The sequence below is a fragment of the Amblyomma maculatum genome, chromosome 1, assembly GCF_055883805.1.
Source record: "Amblyomma maculatum isolate TAMU_Amacu chromosome 1, ASM5588380v1, whole genome shotgun sequence".
In the NCBI taxonomy this organism is placed as follows: Eukaryota; Metazoa; Arthropoda; class Arachnida; order Ixodida; family Ixodidae; genus Amblyomma; species Amblyomma maculatum.
In genome coordinates, this window is record NC_139344.1 from 308,493,425 (window position 1) to 308,514,072 (window position 20,648).

Below are 20,648 nucleotides of genomic sequence, written 5' to 3' on the forward strand. Positions count from 1 at the left end.
GCATTGCGCGCCAGCCGGCTCGCAGGCTAATCGAGCCGCATCAGCCAACTGAGCGCGCTGTCGGCGTGGTTTCCAGGGGGAGTCCGGCCGACGCCTCACCGTTCCCCGAACAGAATTGGCTGCTAGCGGGTACGGGTACTGTTGTGCGGAGCTGCCGGTCGCGGTGAAGTCGCGCACATTGCTTTCGCAATGGCGTAAGGCTGAAACAGCGGAGGCATATGCTCAACGGTCGCACCACAGTGCGGTCCGAAGAACCATGTAGTATGTGTTTCGGTGCCTTTACTGAGTGCCGCGCCGGGGGCGGCAGACATGGCGCACGAGCTTGATCGTCAAGGCGACCGGCTTGGTCGTTGGGCTGTCCAACGATTCATTCAGCCAGGGACATTTCAAGTTGGGCGCCAATTGTGTTTTCTACGTGGATATAGCCCACTAACCACTGCGGGTTCGAGCGTCGTGCGAGCCGAGGCCCCGATCAGCTGTTACCACGCGCACACTGAAACACCGCAGAGCGCACTCAACCTCCACAGGGAGGAGAGCGCTTCGCTGCAGTGACAAAGCCTCCAAGTCCACAAAGGAGACGTTTGTTGAATCGCCATCCTCCAGCGATGCACACCAACACTCAGTCAACGCGTCCCGGGAACGCGCGAGGGAAGCGTGCAAGGGCATGCTGTAATCTATCTCTCTCGCGGTTTCTAGTGACGTTGCTCGCGGTGTCCAAAGGGCTTCCTTGAGAGAGAGGAGCAATCAACGCAAGGTACGCCTGTCGCGGATCGTCGAGTCACATGTTTCCGCCAAAAGGCGGCAATGCGAAAAAGCCATTGAGGCGCCGGGGCGGAGCTGTGGTCGAGCGACAGGCGACAGTGACAAGTCGTCCCGACACCTCTGCGGGAGAAAGGGAAAGAGGAGAACAACAGGGGAGCGGGCGGCGGCCGCGCAAAGGCAGCCGCGGAAAGCCCGAATCTTACAACCTTTTGAACGAAAAAAAAAATGCTGAAATAACCATTGAACCACAGAGGACTGCCACATCCATTCGCCGAAAAAAGCCATATCACACTTTCATAGAAAATATTTATTCGCTGGAAGAAAAAAACGAAATTTACGCTTTGTATTAGACGCCTAAAAAGTCAGCGCAATTTCAAAAAATAAAACCTGAAAAATGCAACCTTTATTAACACAGTCAGTAAGCGAAGGTGGAGCAAACAGCATTTCCTCCAAACCGGTAAGGTGCCGATAATTTATGACAATGGCTCTGGAATTCCTTTCATCTTCCTTTCTGTGAAGACATGCCGTCGGCTTTAGTAAAACAACTCTCTTGCGTGGATCTGACACGAAGATCACTTTTTATTAACTGTGAAGGTGGCTCAACTCCAGTGCATTATACTCATCGTGGCGTGCCCCAGGGTGGTATCCCCACTTTAACACTCATCGCCCTTTCAGAGAGCCTCCCTTCCACCGTCCAGATATCGATGTACGCCGATGACATCTTCATTTTGGCCTCCTCTGTAAGGCGCCTCCAGGTGCGTGCAAGACTTCAACAGGCAGGAAAAATAAATTTGTCTTCAGAACCAAGGACTCAGCGTTTCGCCGGAAAACTGTGCGCTAGTGGCATTTACACGCGAGTCTATGGACCCATATCCGGTATGCATCGATGGTCATATCATTTCTTGCAACAAATCTCATCGTTTCTTAGGAATTCTGACAGACCGTAATCTATCATGGAGCCTGCATTGCGCCCTATTGAAAAAAAAGTTGACGTCCATCGCTTACTCCGCTTTCTTGGCGGAAAATAATGAAGCTCGTTGGTACAGTCAATGCTGCTGTTGTACAGAGCCCTATTTTTAGGATTGCTGCGGCATAGTACGCCCATACTTTCAAGCACGCGCAAGACTAATTTGCGTGCCCTGCCGGCAGCCCAGGCTCAGGCCCTTCGCCCATACCTAGGCCTTCCTCGGAGCGCATCAACATTGGACAGCATCGCGCTCGCCGAAGTCCACCCGCTTTCGACGAATATTGTGCTTGACTCCTTGCGAATGCACATACGACATATTTCAACGGTTCCACAGCATCATCTTGCGCAGATGCCTCTGCAGAGATGACATTCTGCTTTTGCAAAGGTCATACTTTGCAAAACAGTTCACTCCGGCAGCGCCACTGTGGTGTCTTGGGCTCCCACGTGTGTGCCTCGCTATTCCGGGGATATCGGAGAAATCAAATTTATCAACGCCAGCCCTGAGCAATTGACATGCTGCACAATGACTACTGTACTCACATCTGTACTGATGGCAACTCCTACTAGTTGTGCCTGCGGCGTCGTCGTTCCTGCGAAGCAAACATTTACCAGCTAATATCGCCAAGACTACTGGGGCTAAAAATGGGCTGTGTTCTGTGATTGTAAATCAGCCCTGCCATGTGGTCTTGAGCCATGGCGACAATGATTAGCATGTAGCGGAGGTACGACATCTGAACCACCAGGCTTTACAAGAGCACGCATCTACCAGTGGCAACCAGGCCATAATGAAATTGTTAGCAACGACTTAGCTGACGATGCTGCTCGATCGGCTCACACTACAAACATCGTTGTGCAGATACCATTGACAAGAGCCGACGCAGCAAGGCACCTTAGACAGCTCGCCCGAAGCATGACTAGACAATCATGGCCTCTCCTGGAGGCTGCACATCCCGCTCGCACCACTTTGAAAAATTACTTCAACTGCAGGTACCATTAGACCTTCCCCGCTGTGATACTACAATGCTGTGTCGCTTGTGGCAAACGCCTGCTTCCATCTCATCGGAATGGCAGACTCTCCAACGTGTGAGCAGTGCAAGTGTTATGAAATGATTGCGGGCATATTTTGTGACTGTCCTCAGTTTGAGCGTGCCTTCCTGGCTGCTACACTCCGCCGATGGGTCTCTCGCCCTCTTACTGAAACTAAGATTCTGGGACCTTGGACGACACATTCATTACAAAGGAAAGACGTGAAGGCGCTCCTGAAGTTTGTAAGTTTTTAGGTTTTAAGTTTTTAAGGGACTCGGGGTTGAGGCCTAGACTTTAGGTGAACATCTTCCCCCATTTACTATAATTTCTGGACATATATGAGCAGTGTTTACATGGACCCGACAGGAGCGGGTCCTACCCTAGAAGCCATGAATTACCCTAGAAGCCATGAACAATAATTTCAGAGATATCATTACTGAGTGCGCGGTAAATGTAGGCGGTAGGATAGTTAGACAGGATACCGGTAAGCTGTCTAAAGAGACGAAAGATTTAATTAAGAAACGCCAGAGTATGAAAGCTTCCAATCCAACAGACCAGATAGAATTGGCCGAGATATCAAAGCTAATCAATAAGCGCAAGGTGGCCGATATAAAGAAGTATAACATGAAGAAAATTGAGCATGCTGTAAAGAACGGGGGAAGCCTCAAAGCGGTAAAGAAGAACCTGGGCATAGGCAAAAACCAGATGTATGCGATAAAGGACAAGGCGGGCAATGTCATCACGAATATGGATAAGATATAGTCAAAGTAGCCGAGGAGTTCTATACAGATCTCTACAGTAGCCAAAGTAGTCATTACCGTAATGAGATTGGCGGTAGGGAAAAAGTCAGAAGTTCCACCAGTGACGAAGGAGTAGGTCAAGAAAGCATTAGAAACTATGAAAGGGGGCAAATCAGCTGGAGAGGATCGGATAACCACAGATTTGTTGAAAAACGGGGGAGATATCATGCTAGAAAAACTGGCCACCCTGTATACGCAGTGCCTACTGTCATCGACAGTACCGGAACCATGGAAGAATGCAAATATTATCCTCATTCATAAGAAAGGGGACTTTAAGGACCTTAAAAATTACAGGCCAATCAGCTTACTCTGTCTGTTACGTATAAGGTATTTACTAATGTAATCGCTAATAGAATCAGGACAACCTTAGACTACAACCAAGCAAAGGATCAAGCAGGTTTTCGGAAACGGTACTCTACTATCGCTAATATCCATAGTCCATACCATCAATCAGGTGATAGAAAAATGCTCGGAATATAACCAGCCCTTATACATAGCATTGATTGATTACGAAAAAGCATTTGACTCAGTTGAAACCTCGGCGGTGATGCAGGCGTTGAGAAATCAGGGGGTAGACGAGCCGTGCGTGAAAGTGCTGGAATATATATATATATAGTGGCTGCACAGCAACCATAGTTCTGCATAAGGCAACAAAGTTCCCATAAGGAGAGGTGTTGGGCAAGGAGACACAATCTCCCCAGTACTATTCACAGCTTGCTTAGAGGAAGTATTCAAAGACTTGGAATGGGAGCAGTCTGGGATAAGGGTAGATGGAGAATACCTCGGTAATCTGCGATTTGCTGATGACATTGCCTTGCTAAGCAACTCGGGGGATGAACTGTAATGATTGATGACCTAGACAGGAAAAGTAGAAAAGTGGGCTTGAAAATTAATATGCTGAAGACTAAGATAATGTTCAACAGCCTCGAGAAGGAACAGCAGTTTACATTAGGTAGCGAAGTACTGAACGTAGTAGGCGAATATGTCTACTTGGGACAGGTAGTAACCGCAGATCCGGACCATGAAAAGGAAATAACAAGAAGAATAAGATTGGGATGGAGCGCATTTGGAAAGCACTCGCAGATTATGAGAAGCAGCTTACCGGTATCGCTCAAGAGGCTAGTATACAACAGTTGCATCTTACCTGTACTCACCTATGAGGCTGAAACGTGGAGGCTAACCAAGAGAGTTCTACTTAAGTTGAGGACAACCCAGAGGGCTATGGAACGAAAAATGGTAGGGGTAACATTAAGAGATAGGAAGCGTGCAGAGTGGGTCAGAGAAATAACTCAAGTTACCGACATTCTAGTAGAAATTAAGAAGAAGAAGAAATGGACATGGGCAGGACATGTAGGGCGAAGAGAGGATAACCGATGGTCGCTGAGGGCAACAAACTGGATTCCAAGGGAAGGAAAGCGTAGCAGGGGGCGGCAGAAAGTTAGGTGGGCGGATGAGGTTAAGAAGTTCGCAGGGGTCAAGTGGATGCAGCTAGCCCAGAACCGGGTTAATTGGAGAAATATGGGAGAGGCCTTCGCCCTGCAGGGGGTATAGTAAGGCTGATGATGATGATTATGATGATGACAGGAGCGGGTTGAGTTTTTCGGGTTTTCGGGTACATGTAAACCCCGTCGGGTCGGGTCGAGAAGCCGACGTGTCTAGTCCAGTCAACTCCCGCGCATGGGATGGGTTGACTGGACTCGAATCCGCTGCAGGAAGCATGTAAGCGCTGGCGGGTTAAGTCGGGACACAGCGCGAGAGGAGAACAGTACGGAAAATGCTAGAGATGGGCGGGGGAAAAACCGGAATCGGGCGCCGTCTGCTAGTTCTTCGCCTCGATGCGAGGTGCCGCCGTAATCGCCGCTCGTTCAGAGCCGGTTCTGCGCTCGTTGGGTCGGGTTCATGTAAACCTGGTAAGGTTCGAATCCACTCAACTAAACTCCCCAACTTGACCCTCCGCGGTCGGGTCCATGTAAACGGGGCTATAGACGCATTCTCTTGGCGCTCTTTCTTTTTTCTCTCTTTTTTTCCTTCCCCTCGCGTAAGGTAGCCTATTAGGCATTGCCTAGTTAATCTCCCTGCCTTTTTATTCTATTTCTCTCTCTCTCTCTCTCTCTCTCTATCGCTTGCCCATGTAGCGCAAATAAGGCAAGTTTGAGAAAATGAGCGGAACACGTCTATAGTTTAAGCTGACTTAAGTCCCGGGCTGGCGCAATTAGCGGGCGTTTTCTGAAGTGTAAATATTTCCACGCCGTGCAAAAAAATAGAAGGGTTCAATGCTGCTGAACCGAATATGTAGCGAAAGCATTAGCTGCGGGTCACCGAGCGTTCTACTTCTTCTTCTTCTTCTCCTTCGCAGTTAGAGAGAGAGAGAGAGAGAGAGAGAACTTTTATTCGTCCAACAGAGTGACTATCCTGCTCTTCGGCGGTTAGACCCGAAAGGTGGGACAGTCGCCTTAGTTGCAGGCCAATAGTTCTTGGACTCCGGCAGCATCTTCGGCCAGTCGAACAATTTCTCTTTGGGCTCTTGGGTCTGAGCTTCGCAGAAGGGTCTCGCGGCTCTCGCACATGTGCATAACGGGCGGGGCACACAAACGCGAAACTCGACTCTGACCCGCGTAGTGTAGCTTTACGCTACAAAAATACATTACATTAAAGTGCTGCCCATAGAATAGCGTCGTATGCTGAGGCTCCTATGTGCGCAGCCTCGCTGTACAAAATAGTCTAAAGAGTCTGCGCTCACTTCTGAATAGCTAAGATCACCATCGAAGCAAAAACCGATTAGCAACACTTCACTCCAACAGAACCGTAAATCGGTAAAAGCCGCAAAGGGCATGCTGCCCGAAGCCCCTTCTTCGGGGCATTCCCAAGCACAGACTATCAAAAGGAATTTTGACTGCCGCGTCTTCCTAGCTTAAAACGAAATACTTGCTTCGTTCATCGGAGTCGGCCGTCAGGGTGACTCCCATCCCTGCTGCCGTCCGCACAAAAAAGAAAAAAAACAGCCTAGTGCATGCCGCGTAAATTAAAATATTCCCGGCGATTTTTTACGACCTGTGGGAATTGCGACTCCGTCTTACCTTCTAAACGTAGGAAAGGCCGTGGCTTTGCCGCAGCTTAAAACAAGTCATTCTGAGCGTCAGAAACGTGTTCCTAATTGCGAGTTCAGAGGTCGAGGAAACGCGAAGGGATTTGCTGCTTTTGTTGTTCGAACGACTTCTCACAGGGGACCGAGTTTTTCGGAAGATGAGCTACGAAACATTATATAACTTAACGTAACTCCGATTTTCTTCGGCAATAGTCTCTGGCATCATCCTGCCTTGGTAGAGCACAATTTCGCGAAATTGTGCGCAACAACGGCAATTTAAGCATCAAAACCGTCCGCCGCCTCATTGCGCTCAATACGGCCGAACGGGAGAGTGGGATCCTAAATGCCCCCGGAGAGAGCAGTGTCTCCATCCTGAAAGTGCCACTGGCCATCGAGGCACCCTATGGGCAGACCACGGTGGGGCAGAATACGCGCAAAGCCATCTTTTAGAATGCAAGTAGTGCCCTAGTGAATAGATTCTGTACTAATCTGGTACACCAACTTTGCTTATATCCAGAGTGCATGGTGTACTACATTCACCTTCGCTGTATGCTGTATACTCGAGCAACGTTGAAATTCGGGCTTGTTGCTTCATACTTCGGAGCAATAGCGCCAAAGAGTAGGGACAAAGATCAAGTAGACACACACAGCGCTAACTTCCTACAACTTTATTGGAAACAAATGCACAACTACTTATACATTCATCATTGAATTGTCAAGCAAAAGCATTCGATAATCACCAGGAGTGTAGGTAGGCAATCTCTCTTTTTTTTTGAGAGAGAGTCTGACAGAAGAAGTGCTTACACAACGATTTCCTAATCTGGCTATCTTTTCCGCTTCAATAATTTCACCGGTGCGCTGGTCCTTACTTTTGGCGACTAAAGCACACTTGTCGAGTAATTGTCTGCAGTTTGTAGATGCGTTGCAATGTTTTACAAGTTCACCATCTTGTTCACCTTGTACAGGTAAGTAGGACAAACAGGCCTTAATGACCGCCTCCGTGAGCATAATCGCAATGCCATTAATAAAAACGAACAAGGTGATGGTGTGTATCTATTCAGATCTGTTACATTTACTCGCCTGCAGCCCCGCTGTGTATGTGCCCATGTCGCCTTTTCCCTCCGTTCCTGATGGCGTTGTTTGCCCCGACGTGCATCTGCAGCTTAAAATCGCTCTCCCTCACAATATCGTCCACACTTATATTCCGGTCTTGAACTTAAGCTTTTTCGAGGGCGTTTCTCTCGCCGAATTGACACCATTGTCTGATTTTAATGTATCTGCCCGGGGACGAGGTCCAGTCAAGCTGCAAAAAGCGGCTTTGTACCTCCACCATGTTCAATGATTTTATCTGTTTAAAAAAATACCTGACCCTATTGCTAAAGAACCGCCACGACCTGCACCGTCCTCACCTCTAGAGGCCTGCAGGAATGGTTGCTTGCGTCGTGCCTTCCGACTTGGTACAGTGATATTTTCGTTTTTGATGACCGCCGCTTGGGTCAAACGTCCTATAGTTACTCATCGCATCGATACTGGAGACGCCAGCCCGATTCACGAGAAACCTTACCGAGTCGCCATTTCCGCCGCGTCATACAAGATAAAGTAGACAGGCTGTTGGCAAGAGACATTATAGAGCCTTCGGGTAGCCCTTCACCTGTCGTGCTTGTTAAAAAGGACAATACCTGGAGGTTCTGCGATGATTACCGACATCTTATTAAGGTTACAGAGAAGGACGTTTACCCACTGCCCAAGATTGATGATGCTCTAGACTGCTTGCATGGCATCAGCTATTTCTCTTCAATTGATCTTCGTTACGGTTATTGGCAGATCGCAGTCGACGACCGGGACCGAGAGAAGACCGCCTACGTCCCTCCCGATGGCCTCTACCAATTTAAGGTGATGCCTTTTGGCCTGTGCAATGCGCCCGCAACATTCGAGCGCATGATGGACTTCCTTTTACGCGGCTTCAAATGGACGACATGCTTATGCTATCTCGATGACGTCATTGTATTTTTTCGACCTTTGAGAGCCATCTTCATCGCCTTGATGACATTTTTGGAGTCTTCCGAGAGCTGGCCTTCAGCTGAACTTGAAGAAGTGTAGCTTCGGCCGACGTGAACTCAAGGTGCTCCGATACTTGGTCGACGCCCGTGGCATTCAACCCGAGCCGGACAAAATTCGTGATGTGAGTGCATTTCCCACACCACGCTGTACCAGTGACGTGCGTAGTTTATTTGGCCTTTGTTCCTATTTTCGGCGGTTTGTCCCAAACTTTGCGGAGACTGCATGTTCACTCGCTATTCTTCTGAAGAACGACTTTCCATTTTCCTGGGGCCAAGACCAACATCAAGCCTTTTCTGCGCTCACCAACTCGCCCATCCTGGCACACTTCAACCCCTCAGCAACCACGGAGGTACGCATCGACGCCAATGATCGCGGTATTGGTGCCATTCTCGCCCAACAGCAGACGGTCCAGTCGCCTCTTTCTGTGGCTGAGCGGAATTATTCGATCACAGAACATGAGTGTCTAGCAATCGCGTGGGCCATTGCAAAGTTTCGCGCTTACTTGTTTGCCCGCCCGTTCTCCGTCATCACCGACCACCACGCTTTATGTTGGCTTTCTACGCTTAAGGACCCTACTGGTCGCTTAGGGCGTTGGGCCCTGCGTCTTCAGGAACACACTTTTCCTGTCATCACAAATCCGGCTGGCGGCACACTGATGCCGATTGCCTGTCCCGCAACCCGGTAGGTCCGCCGCCTGACAGCGAGTGTGACGATGGCACCTGTGTGTTGTCCTTCTCTGACCTGTTCAACATTCGCCATGAGCAGCGCTTAGATCGCAAGCTTTGCACCATTATCAACCGCATCAGCACTGATCACCATGACGCTACCTTTGCTTTGTTTGTGCTCCACAATGGCACTTTATGTCGGCGGAATATGCGACCAGATGGCGCCCAGCTTCTGCTTGTGGTCCCCGAACACCTGTGCGCCACCATTCTTCAGCAGCTGCAGGACGCGCCCACTGCGGGCCATCTTGGTGTCTCTCGTACGTACGACAGCGTACGCCGGCCTTTTTTTTTTGGCCAGGCCTATACCGCTCTGTTCGTCGTTACGTGGTATCTTGTGACAGGTGTTCGCGACGGAAGAAGACCTCGGTTGTGCCTGCTGAATCCCTGCAGCCGATCGACATCCCGATAAACCCGTTTTCCCGAGTTGGCCTTTATCTCCTCGGGCCTTTCCCTCTGTCTGCTTCGGGGAATAGATGGATTGCGGTGGTCACGTACTATACTACGCGCTACGCAGTCACACGAGCAATACCCACCAGATGTGTAACTGACGTGGCTGCGTTTCTTCTCCATGATCTAATCCTGCTCCATAGTGCTCCGCGCCAGCCGCTCACTGACCGTGGCCGTGGCTTTCTTGCTCGAGTAGTCGACGAAGTCCTCCGGTACTGCTCAATTAAGCACTATTTCACTACCGCTTACCATCCACAAAAGAACGGCCGCACCGAACGCCTCAACCGCACGTTCAAGGACATGCTGCCAAAGTATGTATCGGATGACTACCATGATTGGGATATTGCTTTGCCGTTCGTGACGGTCGCATATAATTCGTCCCGTCACGATACAATGGGCTACTCGCCCTTCTATCTTCTATTCGGCCGCAACCCTTCACTTCCATTTGCCAGCGTCTTGCCTCCAACCACTAATGCCAGCTCCTATGTTCATGACGTCATCTTCCGAGCTAACGCCGCCCGTGGTATTCCTCGCCACCGGCTGGCTTCCTCCCAAAGCAATCAAAAACGCCACCACGATTCTCGTCATCGGGATGTACACTACTCTCCGGGCTCTCTCGTCTTTCTCTGGACTCCCGCTTGCCCAGTTGGGCTTTGTGAGAAGGTCTTTCCACGCTACACAGACCCCTACTGTGTTTTACGGCCAGTCACTTCCAAGTTGCGGTATTCAAAAGTGAAATTGTAGCGAAGCAGTCGTGCACTCCAGCGTGCGATTCGGAGTGGGCGTCTTCCATGTCCTCGGGACGACAGTAAAGACACCAGTGCTTGGTGGTCTGTTCGAATAACGAAATGGCGACCCCAAATATATGTGTGCCATCGCTCACATGCCCAAATACATGCTAGTGCTTCCCTTTCACCGACTGAATATTTCCTCTCCGCAGGCGACAGTGTATGAGATGCGAAAGCGACTGTGCGGAGCTCGTGGCCACTTTTCTGCTGCAGGACTGCTCCCAGTCCACAGTCGGACGCGTTGGTCGACACAATTACTGGAAGTGATGGATCGAACATCTGGAGGACTGAACTCGAGGAAAGCATTTCCTTAACCCTCCTGAAACTGCTGTCTGCTTCAGCTGACCAAATGAACGGCTCATTTTTGCGAAGCAAGCTTCTCATAGGCTCGACAACTTGTGCCAAGTGTGGAACAAACTTGGAGTAATATTCTACGAGACCCAGGAACGAAGAGCGGCAACATCAGTTGGCACAGGCTTATTAACTATGGAATCTACCTTCTCTGGGAGTGGCACGATACCATGTGCAGTGAACTTATGCCCTAGAAACTCAAGTTCTGGAACGTCAAAAAGGCATTTGTTGTTCAGTTTCAGGCTTGCGTTCCTGATCTTTTGCAGTACGGTCTTCAAGTTTCAAAGGTGCTCTTCTGCGGTTTGGCCAAAATTAATCACATCATCGAAGTAGAACAACACTCCAGGGCAACGGTCGAGGATTGTCGCCATCATCTTCTGAAATGCCGCTGGGGCAGAAGCCAAACCGATGCAAACTCTTTTAAAGCGGAAATGACCGTCATGAGCAGAGGTGGGCAACCTCATGAGTTTCGACCTCATGAGGTCAACCTCAACCTCAAAATGACCTCAACCTCACGGGGTGAGGTGAGGTTGAGGTGAGGTCTGCAACACCTGAAATATTTTTGAGTGAGGTCAGCAAATGAGACCTCAACCTCATGCGTGAGTTTGAGGTTGAGTGAGGTCGTAACTTAGTGAGGTCGGCTTGTGAGGTCGAAATTATTGTTTCCCACAGCGATAAAATAGCCGGCAAAACACCTTTCATAATGCCTGTCGTGTACACTCTTTTGGCTACCAACGCGCACGTAACGAACAGTTTGCGTCTGTGCGTTTGCGTTCGACACGAAAAAAAAAAGAAGGGGGGGGCGTAAAGTGCAGCGCGGCAAACAAGTGGGGTCGGACGACGGCTGCAGACTCGAAAGCCTGTGAAACAAGATCCCGCCACCATTCCGAGCGACTTTGGGAAGTAAAAAAGTCTGCGCAAACTCGACGGGTTTCCAGACCTACGTGGGTGTGTCGGCTTCTCGGAAAAAAAAAGTTAGAATAGAAGAAAAGAGGGAAGCGCAAGATCCAGCAACCAAGGAATTGCTTGGGGAGGATGGCACGAGAGAGGAGGTTTCAGAGAGGCATATGGAAAGAACAAGGATGCAGAAGAGACGAGAGATAAATGGCTTGACGAGAAGTCACCCCACGAAGACTGTATTTTAGTAAATAAAATCTGCTTTTGCTATTGTATATGGTACGAGTTAAAACGAAAGAAAGCAATAGGACGGTAGTTCGTAGTTGTATCAGTGCAATCCACTCTTTAATTATTATTATTATTATTATTATTATTATTATTAGTCACTAGACATTAAATTAACCCTTGCATAAAAAGATAAATTTAATGTGCCCTTCTCGAAGAATCATTGAGAACAGACAGGTGACTGACGACTGCTTGCAGTCATTCCTTTCTCATACCCTACATGAGCTTGCGCCTTTTTTATTTACATGTTTGTTTATCGAGGGCCTCCCCTCCGTTTTACAGCTTGCAGCCAAAGTTGCGGGCGCGCCGTTTGTTCGCAAGCTGGCTTCTGCTCTTTCGGCTCCGCAGCCGGTGTCCGATCTCAACTAGCGGATAAAGCGCGGACACGGGAACCCCTCGGCATTTCTTGGAAAGTAAGCCACTGCACATACGCGCGCCTCTGGGAGTTTGTGAGTTTTAGGTATTTTTAAGTGCGTTTCTGTCAACGGGGCCGAGAGTTACAAGGACAGTGGCAGTGTGGGCGAGAGAGCGAGATGTGTGCGCGGTGCTCGAGCGTGTGAATGCGCGGGTGAAGATCTGCGTGTCCTCTTCTCTTTAGTTTTTCAGTACACTTGCACCACCCCTATTTTTCCTCACTTCTTATTTTCGTTTTGTGTGGTCACTTACCAGTGCCCCCTCTCGCGTTTGTGCACCCGCGTTTAGTCACAAACGGCCGCTTTTCTGCGGTACGGCCAATCGTCACCCTTCCCCCCCCCCCCCCCTCCGCCTAAGAAAAAAAAATTAGAAGATACAATTCTCAGATTCTTTCTCTCGCAACATTCTTTTCTTTTTTTTTTGCTTCTTTAGCTTTTGGTTGTGCGCTATACCTCCGACTAGCGTATTCCTGTTGGTCTAAAGAATATAAAGACAGGCCCTTCTCGCTTCTCGGAACACCGCGGCGGCGGCGCGGACTTCTGTCGCTTGTCGACCATGCAGGCATCTCATCGTTTCGCAGGAGGGACACGTTAGTCAGTGTTGAAACTCTGCTCTTCCTCCGTGTAGACGCGTTGCCATCCTGCTCACCACCCGCTAGTCTTCCTCTCTTGACGAATATTGTGCAGTCGAAGAAAAACGAAACAACCCAAGTAGCATGGGTTAAGTGTTCGCGCTTCATTCTCCCAGTGGGCGTGGTTCTCTCGTCGCGACTAGAAGCTGGTGTCTCAGCCCCACGTTCTCATCGACACCAATCGTTCCTGGAACGTCTGCTTGGAAGTAGCCCTTAAACGGCGTCGGTGAGCCGCCCGAAATCGGCAAAAAAAAAGGCAGCATCTAAACAACATGCTGTGTTCTTCGCCATTTACCGTGGCCGTCTTTTTCAAGCAAAGAGACGCAGCCATGCCGTAGTCGGCGACTTGCTGTAATTTATGACGGAAGTTTCCGCCCTTTCCAGCTGAGGTCTGCCCTTCTTCTTCGAGGTCTATCGCATTGTTGCGTTCGGCGTCGCGGGTGCATGAAATGGGTGCGGTTATGGCAGGTATGGTTATGGCAGAGTATAGCGAAAAAATCTAAATATATCGATGATGATGTGCGAGCGCGCAGTTGTCGAATTGACAAAGACATCGAAGGCCATTTCCGTTACAATAGCCACGCAAAAGAAACGAAAAGCATTGTAAACTTTGAATGCATTCACTGCGACAAGAAACTGTGTGGACAAGTAAACCAGCTTTTGAGCTTTTCTCGGCATCTCAAGGTAATGTGCGAATTATCCCTAATCCAACGTATTATTTCTTTAACTTACATCAATGATAAAAGGAATGTTTTGGGGCTGCAAATTCACCGTTAGTTATTATAAGTAGAAGGGAGGGGAATCTTTCCAATAATTTGTCACGGCGTTTGTTCTATACAGCACAACCCACTCGTCAGGATTATCGAAAGTAGCGCAATGTTAAAAGTCAAGCACGCTTTACCTTTTTGTAACTAAGCATCTCTGCATATCGCAACATTTTGTTCTGTCCGCCTCTTGTGATAAGTCCCACGTCAGAAGTCAACTTAATAAAAGAATGTTATGGTACTACAACTTCCATATATACGTAAGTGGTCGACCTACTTTTTTTTTTGTAACAGAGACGTAACACTGAAGAAACATTAGATTGCTTGTGATTTTCTCATCCGATTCGATTTCAAATCGCAGGAAAATGTCTTAATTATGACTTGCTTGTCATGAGGAAACACTATTTGACGGTCACAGATATGTGCGACGTTTCACTGCAGACCTTCGGGGGTTCGCATCCAGCAGTGCCAAGGACACACAAGCATTATAGCGGGAATTAGGTCAAAAGTCACCCTATCAAAACAAATAAAAATAAAATTTGAAGAGTTGAAACTGACCAATTTGAACTGCCGTTATTAGGTCAGCTTGCTATGAATCAGTAGCCCCGCTGGCAAATGTTCATTTTAATTTTTTTACTTTACAAGTAAGCCTCATCGTATTCAATGTTGTTTAAAATTTATGTCGTCATTCTGGCGTGTCACCGCACAGGACTTGTGCCATGACGTTAGATTGAGTTTGAGGTGAGGTTGAGTGAGGTCGGTGGTGGCATCAGAAAAATTGAGGTGAGGTCACCTGGTCAAACCTCCACCTCAAAGCGTGAGGTTGAGGTTGAGTGAGGTCAGGAAATTTTTATTGAGGTTGAGGTGAGGTTGCACTTTTTGAGATCAAATGCCCACCTCTGGTCATGAGTGATGAAAGCTGTCAGATCCCTGCTGTCAGTGTGCAAAAGAACCTGATGGTAAGCGAAAGCCAAGTCAAGTTTTGTGAAGTGTGCAGCGCCTACCAAAGCGTGAAGCAGTTCCTCTGTATGCGGCAATGGGAAACTGTCTGGAACAATAGCTTTGTTCGGCTCTCGAAGGTCTACACATATCCTGATGCTACCATATTTCTTGTCAACAATAGGAGACACCCATTCAGAAGCATCGATGCGCTCGATGATGTCAAGGCTCAGTAACCGCTGAAGCTCCTTTGATACTGGCGACCGGAGAGAATATGGCAGACGGCGAAGCTTGGAAGCTACAGGCTGCACGCCTTGCCGCGTCTTGATGCGATGGATGAGCCCCTTAGCAAGACCCAACTCGGGACTGAAAAGCGAACTGAACTCATGTGCTAAGGCTGGCGGCAGATCTTTGATGCGGGGCTGCTCGCTTGACGGTGTGGAAATGGAACGAGATAGCGGGTCATTGTCAGTCGACAGCGGAGCAACGGACGTGTGCAAGCATTTAAGAGCAGAACCCTCGATGCGAAGATCCAAGGCTTGAATGCCGTCAAGACCGATCAGACAAGTTCATCGGTGAACAACATAAAAACGTAATGAAGCTGTGCGGCCTTTAAACTGAACGTCTGCTCGAAAACATCCTAGCACGGAAATCGGCCGTTGAGAGTAGTCGAACAGAGCGGAATGCTCTGAAAATATCGACTGTATTCTTGTTCCGACAGGATCGAAACAGATGACCCTGAATCGACAAGAAATGTCAAAGTGACATTCGCGACTTGCACTTGAATATGAATTCCGCTACGTGCGGAACGTTGCAAAGTCAAAACTTGCTCAGCACTGCTACATGACGAAACATCTTCATTTAACTCAACTTCAGGGACTCGGCCTAGCATTTGAGTTCGTTTGCGGTTGCATACGTTTTGAAAGTGGCCCTTGAGACCCCAAAATGAACAAGTCTTCCCATTCGCTGGGCACTGCGGCGCTGATGCGAAGTGGTCCTGCGAGCCGCATCGGAAACAATGTGTTGAACTGGAGCAGCTACTCTGTTCTCGGTTCCTCTCAGAGGGGCGGTTCTGCTGCGGAGCACGTGAGCCGCCCGCGCCCCTCGTTAACCTCTGCTGAAAGGGAGCTGCTGGCGGCGAATTTCTTTTTTTTTTCGAAAGATTCGAGGATGATTTACGACACTGCCGCAATTAAATTCCCTCGACTGAAGCAGAAAGCTCCTTCACTTCTTCCGCTGCTTGCTCAAACTGAAGTGCAATTCGAACTGAATTGTCGAAAGACAGTGTAGAACCTTCTAGCAGTAATCGCTCACTTACGCGGTTGGAAGCTACGCCAGCAACGAATTGGTCCCGTAGAGCATCATCTTGCGAAGCAAACGACCAATGTGCGGCTATCTCCCGTAGAGCGACAACAAAGTCATGAACGGACTCGCCTGTGTTTTGGCTGCGGCGGTGAAAACGATGGCGCTCGACGATTACGTTGCACGACGTCGAAAACTGCTGCCGTAGAGCGGCGAGTGCAGATTCGCATTCGTCAGGAGCGGCAGACTTGTCATGGGCGAGGGCTGCGGCGCTTGGTGCTGACGGTGCTGCTGCGGCGCTGGTCCCTGAATGTAACGTCTGATAAACACGCTGGCCCTCCGCCCCCAAACAATGCAAAAGAATAGCCTTGCGCTGCTCTGGCTTGGCGGCTCCGGATGCCACCAAGTACACGCTGAACATCTGGGGCCGTATTACAGACGGCTCACACTCACAATCACACTCACACTCACAATCTTCCTATTGGCCAGCGGCAAAACGGTGGGAGTGGCCGTCCTTTACATCATCGACGTCTGCTGTTTACGTCATGAACACACTTGAAGTGGTGACGTCGACTACGGGCCAATTGTGAGCGCGGGATGTGAGCGACGCGAGCCGCTCACAACTCGTTTGTGAGCGCGCTCACAAAGGAAAAATGGCGGCGGTCTATGCGGCGGCCGGCGTTCTCGTGAGGCGGTAGCGGCGGCGCCCCGACGCGATCATCGGCAAAGGACGGTGTACGAAGACTGTTTGACGTGCCGGGCGAGATGTTTCGACGCATGTTGCTACTCGAGAAGGATATAGGACAGTGACTGTGCGACGCGACGAACTGAGATAGGTGTGTGCGGCCGAGTGCGCTGTCTGTGTGGCGGCAGATAATGTGTGCACTGCGCTTTTTCCGAGCTCCTAGTGGCTTCCAAACCGCTACTGGCAACGAGGCGAACATCGGCCTCGCGCAGCCGACACTTCAAAAGCGTTTGCGGCATGCAGCAAGGCGGCGGCGAAGAAAGGCTTCCTTCGTCACGGCAGCATACCGGGCGTCGTCGGGTTTGTCGACGGCCCATCGGGCGTCTACGAGTAGCCTTGTGATGTCCCTGTTTTCAGATATGAGATGCCGACATGATTTGGGCCATGAACCTCCCTACGTGGTATCTTGGCATGATGCTTTCTTCTGGCGGCCTTCTCGGCTGCACACAGGCATGACACAGGCCGAGGAAGGCCTTCTGCGAGGCGTCGAATTCACGACAGTGAGCCGTGCTGCTCTTTGCAAGATAAGTTACGGTAGGCTCCACATGCCTCACATGTATTGCCGTTCTTGGGCTTTTATAAAAGCTGAAACGTAAGACACGTCGTACATTTTTGAAATGCCTACGTAAGAAACGAATATGGGAATGCGTGTGTTTGATGCCTGTATTGAGTAGGAATGGGGCACCATTTATACCGATATGAAGTGCAAGGCTGTCCTTACAGCAGTGTTGCTGAAACTTTCAATCATTCATTGTCTGCACTCCCATGAATGTCATCGTCAGCAAGACCTGGCAATGAGCTATTGATGCGACTCTTCCATTGTGTCAGTTTATGAGGCTGTTGAGGTCGACAACGACGAAGAATGTGCTTAACAGCGTGCCATTTTCGGTTATGCTGGTGAAAGGGGCACCTGTTGGAGACATGGCTGCCAGTGTCATGGCATCCCGGTCCGGACTCTCCATAACGGCTATAGAACAAGGCATACACCTCCACAAGGTTAATGGTGGATAACTGCGTAGGCGTGCTGAAGAGCCGCTTCCAGTGCTTGCAAAAATACTAGACGCTCCTCTACCAGCCAGAGCGTGTAACATGTGCCGTGTTGCATAACTTCTTTGGATGTCTTCCTGCCTGCAGACGAGGAGGGTGCTGCTGGCTTGGACAAGAAAGGGTCACATCTGTGTACCGGCTACTTGGAAGTGGGATCACTATTGCCATGCATACCTCTAGGGAAAAGCCATACAGAATCATGTTAGCCTGTTCCACAGAACCTGCCACCAGAGCTGGCTGGCACAGCTGCCCATGGTACGGTAACAGCTGCGGCGTCAATGCCAGCACAACAATCGGCTATGATATACCACACGTAGCTGACCAACTCATCGCAGGCAGCCAAGTGCAGCGCCTTCTCGTTTCATGTCTGTGCCAGAAACCTTTGTGATAATGATGAATCTTCTCGAACCTCATCTGTCAAGTCAAATTTGTCTTCGTACCCCCCCCCCCCATTCACTGTTGCTTGCAACCGTGCATGTTGGTGTTTGTGTGTGTGCCTGTGTTTGAGTACATAATTAAAGTGTTTCACAACGAGGCAGCAATTGTGATGCCTATCGGAATGGGAAAGTCTCACAGAAGTTTTTTAGAAGCACGTGTATCAACTGTGCCCCTTTATTTTCCTGCAGCGTTTCACACGCTTGAATATGCAGCAGCGAAACCAACTGCCTGCAATAGCACAGGAAGTTATTTGCACGTGCTGCACGATTGTGCTACACAGAGAAGACATACACGAATAATTTTTTAGAGCCTGTAAGCTGGCACTGTACTCATCGCAGGTCTGACACACTTCAGAAACAAGAAATGAAAGTATTGTGCATAAAACTGCGACTCAGAGGCATGACACAAAATAATAGTTGCTTAATGATTACAGGCTTGCATAGTAGTTGTCATAGGTTTGGCACATTTCAGAAGCAGGAAACAAAGTATGGCTCTTAACAGTGCAGAAACATGACAAGTAGTGCTATGTACAATGTTTGCATAAGGTAGTCTCCATTAGTGAACCTACCAGGACTACAGGCCTGCATATACTGTTAGGACGCATAGAAAGCATTTGCTTAATGCTAAACAGTGTAAAGCTGACAAATTGAATGCATAATATTGCGAGTTTTAGTGCTCACAGTGACTGTAGCGTACGCAGAAAAACATCACATATGCATCAAGCAAATGGTGTGTGGGCAGAAGGTATCGCTCAAAAACAAAGCAACTCAGTCATGAGAACGAAGAAAAAAAATACAGAGCACACTACAATGAAAGCTACATCGAAAGCCCTGTCACGGTGGCACTGCAGTGAATGAAGGCTTCGGGTTCAGTCACGGCAGGGGTGGAAGCATTCCCATGATCATGTTCTTTCCTAAACTATCCAGCTACATACAAACAGATGATCATGCAAGGACAGAGCTTCATTTTGGCCTACACTACATGCTTCACAGTCGTCTTGCATTTCCTAAAGAGAAACAAATAGAACCTGCAACGGAGCCTGCACGTTGCACTTTAAGCACTTTTCTCATCGATACTAGTAGGCGCCGACCGAAAACACCTTCGCAAGTTGTCTTTGTCCATTTCCGTGTCAAGCGCTCCATGAAATTTTATCGCTGCAGGCCCTGGACTTCGACTGCATTCTATTAGATTTTCAGCATGCTCACGGCACTTGCACGGTACTTCGATTACCGACGACACTAAAAAAAGCAGCACCTTCTCGGGGAATCAGCTGTTTGCTTGCAGGCCGCCATGTGCACGCCATGACGCCGCCGGCGCACCCTCGCGGCAACAAAAGTTACCTAATAGCAAGTATAACTACACAACTAAGAACGCTTCAACTTGAGCTCAGTGTTAATCAATACTAAAAATAGTATCTTGCCAAAATAAACCTTTGTTTGTTTTATTTATTGCATATTAGTTGCGTCGTGTTAGAAAAAGTTAGGAGACGGTCCCTGCTCAGTTTTGTGCCACACTGTGGCATCAACGTTTGCCGAGGATTCGGGACTACTAGGGCGGAGCCACGCTAAAGGTCGCTGGTAATTGGACGATTTAGCATACTCGTCACGATTGACGTCTCAAGGCTGCGTCACAGCTTCGTAATTTTGACGTCACGCTCACAAACTTGTGAGCGGAGTCCGTAATTCGGCCCCTGCTCCCATGGCAGTGACGGACGGCCGGGCGTCGGAAGGAACAACGGTGGCGGAGCAAGCCCGGTGAAGTTCATGGCGGCGGTTCCAGACAGTGCGGCGGGGTTGAGTTAGGTAGGGGTAGGTTCACAGAATCCTCGTCGCCAATGTGGTGTTTTCGAAAGTGGAAGCAGAGTCCAGCTATCCCAAACGAACACAACACGTTTATTCACACATGGATGGATGGATGGATGGATGGATGGATGGATGGATGGATGGATGGATGGATGGATGGATGGATGGATGGATGGATGGATGGATGGATGGATGGATGGATGGACGGACGGACTGAAGGACGCACGCACGGACGGACGGACGGACGGATGGATGGATGGATGGATGGATGGATGGATGGATGGATGGATGGATGGATGGATGGACGGATGGATGGATGGATGGATGGACGGACTGAAGGACGCACGGACGGACGGACGGACGGACGGATGG

General features: G+C 49.2%; 1 pseudogene; it reads right to left on the minus strand.

The window, feature by feature from the left end:
* Positions 1-778: 778 nt before the first annotated feature.
* Positions 779-20,239, minus strand: LOC146207024 (uncharacterized; annotated as a pseudogene).
* Between the last annotated feature and the right edge of the window lie 409 nt (positions 20,240-20,648).